The 7,346-nt window shown below is 42.2% G+C and overlaps 1 non-coding gene across 1 annotated transcript; it reads right to left on the reverse strand.

The window, feature by feature from the left end:
* Positions 1 to 6,934: 6,934 nt before the first annotated feature.
* LOC138082488 (U6 spliceosomal RNA) lies at positions 6,935 to 7,041 on the reverse strand. The gene has a single exon (XR_011145115.1). It is a non-coding gene; the product is annotated as a U6 spliceosomal RNA (small nuclear RNA).
* Positions 7,042 to 7,346: the final 305 nt, after the last annotated feature.

Here is a 7,346-nt window from a genome sequence, read left to right on the forward strand (position 1 = left end):
GATACAAAGCAAGATATTGAATCCACAAAATAGAACAGGATGACATACGAAGGAGCAATGAGAATAAACAACGCTTCAATTTTATATAATAATAGAAATGAAAAATTAAATAGAAAGCTTGGTGGAAATGTCAAGAAAATCTTTCAAAAACTGGAGCTAGAATCAAAGATAAGAACATTAAGATAGAAGAGATAAGAAAAATAGACAACCAATCTTGAGAATCAAATAGCCAGCTAGTGGGGATTCCAGAAAGAGTGAAGAAAAGAAAAATTGGAAGGAAATGATCAAAGACTAGTACAGAGAAGTTTCTCGGAGTAGAGAGACACCGCTCCTGAGACTGAGGACGCCCTCGCATCCCCATCACAACGAATAACAAAGATCCACATAAAGCAAGTCATTAAGAAATTTTAGACAATTAGTGAGAATAAGAAGAATCAACGTTTTCAGGTGAAAAGCAAGTCACTACAAATAAATTCAGTTCAGAATAGAATTAGAAAATGCAACAGTGACACAAGATGCTAGAAGACATAAAATGCCTTCAAAATGCTGAAAGAAGATCATTTTCAACAAATAATTCACTATTCCGGTATCTTAATCAGAGAGAGAAGGCAGTGGCGCCCCACTCCAGTACTCTTGCCTGGAAAATCCCATGGACAGAGGAGCCTGGTAGGCTGCAGTCCAATAGAAGAGTCGGACACGACTGAGTGACTTCACTTTCACTTTTCACTTTGATGCATTGGAGAAGGAAATGGCAACCCACTCCAGTGTTCTTGCCTGGAGAATCCCAGGGACGGGGGAGCCTGGTGAGCTGCCATCTGTGGGGTCGCACAGAGTCAGACACGACTGAAGTGACTTAGCAGTAGCAGCAGCAAGGTATCTTAATAGTCAATTCTAAAGGAAATCAACTCTGACAATGTTCATTGGAAGGGCTGATGCTAAAGCTGAAGCTCCAATACTTTGGCCATTGGATGTGAAGAGCCAATCATTGGAAAAGACCCTGATGCTGGGAAAGATTGAGGGCAGGAGGAGAAGGGGGCGACAGAGGATCAGATGGTTAGATGGCATCACCAACTCAATAGACATGAGTTTGAGCAAACTCTGGGAGATGGTGAAGGACAGGCAAGCCTGGTGTGCTGCAGTCCATGGGGTTCCAAAGAGTCAGACATGACTTAGCACTGAACAGAAAGATATCTTTCAGTCAAGCCTAACTGTAAACCAAGGTTATTCTCAGACCAGAAAGCATTAAACACTTTTACCTCCCACACGGCCATTCTTATGAAGCTATTGGAAGATAAATATATTTTAGCAAGAAGGAAAGTAAACCAAGAAATAGGAAGGCATGAGGGTCAGGGAATAGAGAATCCAGCAGAGAGGCAGAGAAACTCCAGGTCACAGGAGTCTTGGAGGGTCATCCAGCCTCCAAGTTTCCAGCCACAGCTGAGGGAATGGGAAACCAGCTGGAGCCCAGGAGACTCTGGAAGCGGAGGAGACAGAGCTGGGAGCCCTGGGAGACTCAGGCATTTGAAGATGTTAGGATAGAGACCAGAGGGGAACACACTACTCACAGAGAGCCTGGAGAGGTGCAGTGATTCTCCCTTGAATACACAGTTGTGTAGCAACCAGTGCATGCCTACCAGGAAACTGTTCAAGATCAGGGAAGGAACCACCCAAAAGGACTAGAGGGAAGTGTCCAGAACTTACACAGAAATAGGAATAGTGCCCGTTCCCATCTGCCAACCCAGAAAGTTCCCATCTGCCAACTCGTAATTCACAAGGCGCCTGTGAATAACAGTTCAGCCTCAATAATGGTGAAAAATTAATCCTATCTGTCACTTTGTCAAAAACTCTGACGTATGCAAAGAAGCAAGAAAATATGGCCCCAAATTAGGAGAGATGTCAATTAATTGAAAATGATCCAGAAATAACACAGATGTTTAGACTAATATACAAAGCATTAAAAGTTGCTACAGCTGTAGAGCATTTGTTTAAGAAGCCAGAGAAGACCAAACATGGTGAGTGGAGCTATAGAAGAGATTTTCAAAAGGCCCAAATCAGAATTCTAGAGGTGAATAGTATAATGTCTGAGATGAGACACACTGGGTAGGAATAACAGCAGATTAGACATCATTAACCATATTCAAGATTACCTTGATTATGTAATAGCTGCAAGATAATTTTAAAATCCTAGAGGAAGCAGTTTTCCTGTCTTCATTCTCATTTATAATCAACACTGGACTTTCCTATTGACAGTACCTTGAGTTAATTACAAAATAAGTTGGCATTGATGTTAAACCTGACATGTCCTTCATCAAAATAGACTCTTTTCAGGTCATAAGGATAAATGGCTGGCTCATTAGCCTGTCATGAATAAATCCCCTTTCTCAAATATATGCATACCATTTTTTTTTAACATTTTGTGCTACAGAGAACAGAGTTTTAGTGGGAAGAGCTAGGATGTGAAAGCCTGATTTTCAATTGTATTCCCCAAGTATTTGTTGAACATGTCCTGTGTTCTCAGGTATTGTGAGAGGTCCTGGGGACCCACTGGTGAATAAGGCATGGTACCCATTCTCAGGATACTCCAAATCTGATGGCAAGGGACAGACCAAAAAGCTTGCTATTTCAACGCAGTACACTAAGACCAGGATGGAAAGTAAAGGTAATGATGGAAGTGCACAGGAGCATATCTATTCAGGTTTGGAAGCCAGAGAAGACTTGCTGGAGGAAATGAGGTCTCCTCTGGGATCTGAAAGATGAACAGGAATTTACCCAGTGAAGAAGATGATTCCTGGAAGAGGGGCTGGCAGAGGCTCAGAGTCAAGGGAAGACAGGCATCTTTGGGAAACTCAGGGTGGTTAGAAAGTTTGAGGACTGAGTTTGGTGAGAGATATGCCCTGAGAGGTTCAGTGTACCTACTGTCCTGAGGGGAAGGGAAGGATGGAAGGAATTTAGAATGTGACCACAGGTACTTTTAAAAATGCTGACTCAGGGGACTTCCTTTGTGGTCCACAGGTTAAGACTGTTTATAATGCTGGGGGAATGGGTTCGATCCCTGATCAGAGAACTGGATCCCAAATGCCACAACTAAGACTCGGTGCAGCTAAATCAATAAATATTTTTTAAAAAGCAGTAGGTGAACTCAATTCATTTAAAAGTAAAATGTTGACTCAGGATGTAGTGACTTAAAGGAAGGGCAAGGAGAAGCCCTCTGCCTGTGTGCAGATCACCCCCCTGCTCACCTCCTCAGACCCCTTGCTCTATGCCTACTTTCATTATCACCTCTTTCTGCATCTTCCAATCTCCTCTGGCTCCCTCTCATCAGCACCAAAGCATCTCCCAGCCTCAGTCATCTTGGAAAACGCTCCCTTGATGCCTTTCGGCTGCCATCTCTCTCTCTCTCTCTCCATTAGAGTTTGCCTGAAGACCTGGCCACCTTCGCCTCCACCACTTCTGACTTCACCATCAGCTGCTTAGCTTTCGAAAGCCATCAGTGTCTTTCGTGGGCTAAACACAATGGATTTCTTTTTAGCCTTTCTATCACTTTTCATCCTGCAGCCCTTAACATGGTTGAAATGTCTGGACACTTTCTTGAAATTCTTCTCTCCTTTTGCCATTCCTTCTAGTCCCTTTCTGCCCACTCCTTTTCCTTTGTTAAAACATTGAAATAAAAAAAAAAAAAGATATTACCTAGGGATTTGTGTTCAGGCCATTTTCTCCACTATTTACAGGATTTAAAATAATATTTGACTTTCTACTATTTATACAAGGAATGCATAAATATATTTGTTTAAAACCATTCATCATTTACAGATAAAGTCAAAGTTCTCCTTAAATACCAGGGAACTTGATTATCCTTTGATGAGATACATTCCTGATTTTCGTTCCTCAGCCTTTAAAAAAAATTATTTGGCTGCACTGGATCTTAGTTGTGGCAGGTGGCAACTTTAGTTGTGACATGTGGGAGCTAGTTCCCTGATCAGGTTGAATCCAGGCCTCCTGCGTTGGGAGGACTGGATCTTAGTCGCTGGACCACCAGGGAAATCCCTGGTTCTCAGCCTTTACATACACTGCTATATACCCAAAGAAAATTTCCACTCTGACATGTTTTGATGATCCTTGTAAATATAGATTTATTTCATTATTTTATTTATGTTTTTTAAGATTGCAGATTAAACCAGAATCTTCTTTGATAACCATCTGCAATCCTGAGCCTCTTCCCTCAGCCCAGAGGTCACTATTGTTTTGGTTTGGTAAAATGATTCTGAACTTTTATAAATCCACAAGCATACAGTTTAGTGGAGAAGGAAATGGCAACCCACTCCGGTACTCTTGCCTGGAGAATCCCATGGAGGGAAGAGCCTGGTAGACTATAGTCCATGGGGTCACAAAGAGTTGGACACGACTTCACTTCACTTTAACATCTTAAGTAAACATACTTTTGCAGCTAGTTTTTATAAATTAGCAATATGTCTGGAAAATCTTCCCTTGTTAGCACTGATGGGTCAACCACCTTCTCTTAATATACAAATCACCACAGACACGGTGGCTTAACACAGCACACGTTTACAGTATCAGCCTACAGTTCTACATGTTGGAAGGCCAAACTGGGCATCCCTGGACTAACATCAAGGTACTGGAAGGGCTGCCTTCCTTCTGGGGACAGCAGGTGAGACTCTGTTTCCTCACCTTTTCCACCTCCTAGAGGCTGCCTGAGCTCCTTGGCCTGTGGCCTCTTCTCCATCTTCAGAGCCATCAGAGGAGCATCTTCAAATCTCTCTCTGCCTCTAACCATTCTGCTTCTCATTCACTGTAAGGAACCTTGTGATTCCATTGGGTCCAGGTAAACAATCCAGGAAAATCTCTCATTTTAAAATCCTAAATTGCCTGAAGAATCCCAGGGACGGCAGAGCCTGGTGGGCTGCCGTCGATGGGGTCGCACGGAGTCAGACACGACTGAAGTGACTTAGGAGCAGCAGCAGCAATCCCATCATCTGAAAGTCCTTTTCCATGAGAGGTAACATGTTTCCAGGTTCCAGGGACCAGGACGCGGATGTGTCTGGGGGGTCGTTTTGCTGCTACCACAAGTCCCGTATGATCTGGAGCTGTTTCCTTCTTCTATACATAAAGGCTCTCCAGGTGGCCCTCTTCATTTTCGTGAAGTGTTAGTCTTTCAGTCGTGTCCGACTCTTTGTGATACCAAGGACTGTACCTCACCAGGCTCCTCCGTCTGTGGAATTCTCCAAGCAAGAATACTGGAGTGGGTTTTCTTTTTTTTTTTTTTAAGTTAGATCATTTCAAAACTTTTATTTATTTATTTATTTTTTACTGCCTTCTCTCTTTTTTTTTTAATTTTTATTTTTACTTTATTTTACTTTACAATACTGTATTGGTTTTGCCATACATTGACATGAATCCACCACGGGTGTACATGCGATCCCAAACATGAACCCCCCTCCCACCTCCCTCCCCACAACATCCCTCTGGGTCATCCCCATGCACCAGCCCCAAGCATGCTGTATCTTGCATCGGACATAGACTGATGATTCGATTCTTACATGATAGTATACATGTTTCAATGCCATTCTCCCAAATCATCCCACCCTCTCCCTCTGCCTCTGAGTCCCAAAGTCCGCTATACACATCTGTGTCTTTTTTGCTGTCTTGCATACAGGGTCATCATTGCCATTTTTCTAAATTCCACTGTATTGGTGTTTTTCTTTCTGGCTTACTTCACTCTGTATAATCGGCTCCAGTTTCATCCATCTCATCAGAACTGATTCAAATGTATTCTTTTTGACGGCTGAGTAATACTCCATTGTGTATATGTACCACAGCTTTCTTATCCATTCATCTGCTGATGGACATCTAGGTTGTTTCCATGTCCTGGCTATTATAAACAGTGCTGCGATGAACATTGGGGTACATGTGTCTCTTTCAATTCTGGTTTCCTCGGTGTGTATGCCCAGCAGTGGGATTGCTGGGTCATAAGGCAGTTCTATTTGCAATTTTTTAAGGAATCTCCACACTGTTTTCCATAGTGGCTGTACTAGTTTGCATTCCCACCAACCGTGTAGGAGGGTTACCTTTTCTCCACACCCTCTCCAGCATTTATTGCTTGCAGATTTTTGGATCGCAGCCATTCTGACTGGTGTGAAGTGGTACCTCATTGTGGTTTTGATTTGCATTTCTCTAATAATGAGTGATGCTGAGCATCTTTTCATGTGTTTGTTAGCCATCTGTATGTCTTCTTCGGAGAAATGTCTATTTAGTTCTTTGGCCCATTTTTTGATTGGGTCATTTATTTTTCTGGAATTGAGTTGCATAAGTTGCGTGTATATTTTTGAGATTAGTTGTTTGTCAGTTGTTTCATTTGCTATTATTTTCTCCCATTCAGAAGGCTGTCTTTTCACCTTGCTTATATTTTCCTTTGTTGTGCAGAAGCTTTTAATTTTAATTAGATCCCATTTGTTTATTTTTGCTTTTATTTCCAGAATTCTGGAGTGGATCATAGAGGATCCTGCTGTGATTTATGTCGGAGAGTGTTTTGCCTATGTTCTCCTCTAGGAGTTTTATAGTTTCTGGTCTTACATTTAGATCTTTAATCCATTTTGAGTTTATTTTTGTGTGTGGTGTTAGAAAGTGATCTAGTTTCATTCTTTTACAAGTGGTTGACTAGTTTTCCCAGCACCACTTGTTAAAGAGATTGTCTTTAATCCATCGTATATTCTTGCCTCCTTTGTCAAAGATAAGGTGTCCATATGTGTGTGGATTTATCTCTGGGCTTTCTATTTTGTTCCATTGATCTATATTTCTGTCTTTGTGCCAGTACCATACTGTCTTGATGACCGTGGCTTTGTAGTAGAGCCTGAAGTCAGGCAAGTTGATTCCTCCAGTTCCATTCTTCTTTCTCAAGATTGCTTTGGATATTTGAGGTAAAAATATGGAACGCTTCACGAATTTGTGTGTCATCCTTGCCCAGGGGCCATGCTAATCTTCTCTGTATCATTCCAATTTTAGTATATGTGCTGCCGAAGTGAGCACTGGAGTGGGTTTTCATTCCCTTCTCCAGGGGATCTTCCCCACCCAGGGATCGAACCCAGGTCTCCTGCATTGTAGGAGGACTCTTTACTGTCTGAGCCACCAGGGAATTCTTATGAATGATTTCCATTCACACTTCCATCTCCAACTTGAGCTGCATCTATTGGACGACTGAACGTCTCCCCTTTGATGTCCCACAAGCCCTGGAAGCCGAGCTGCCTTTCACTTTTGGATCTTTGCACACTTTGCTATCTTGGCTTGAGTGACCTTGTATCCTTTCCTCAAGAAACGAATCTTCTTTGTCTTTC

This window comes from Capricornis sumatraensis, chromosome 7, assembly GCF_032405125.1.
Source record: "Capricornis sumatraensis isolate serow.1 chromosome 7, serow.2, whole genome shotgun sequence".
Lineage (NCBI taxonomy): Eukaryota > Metazoa > Chordata > Mammalia > Artiodactyla > Bovidae > Capricornis > Capricornis sumatraensis.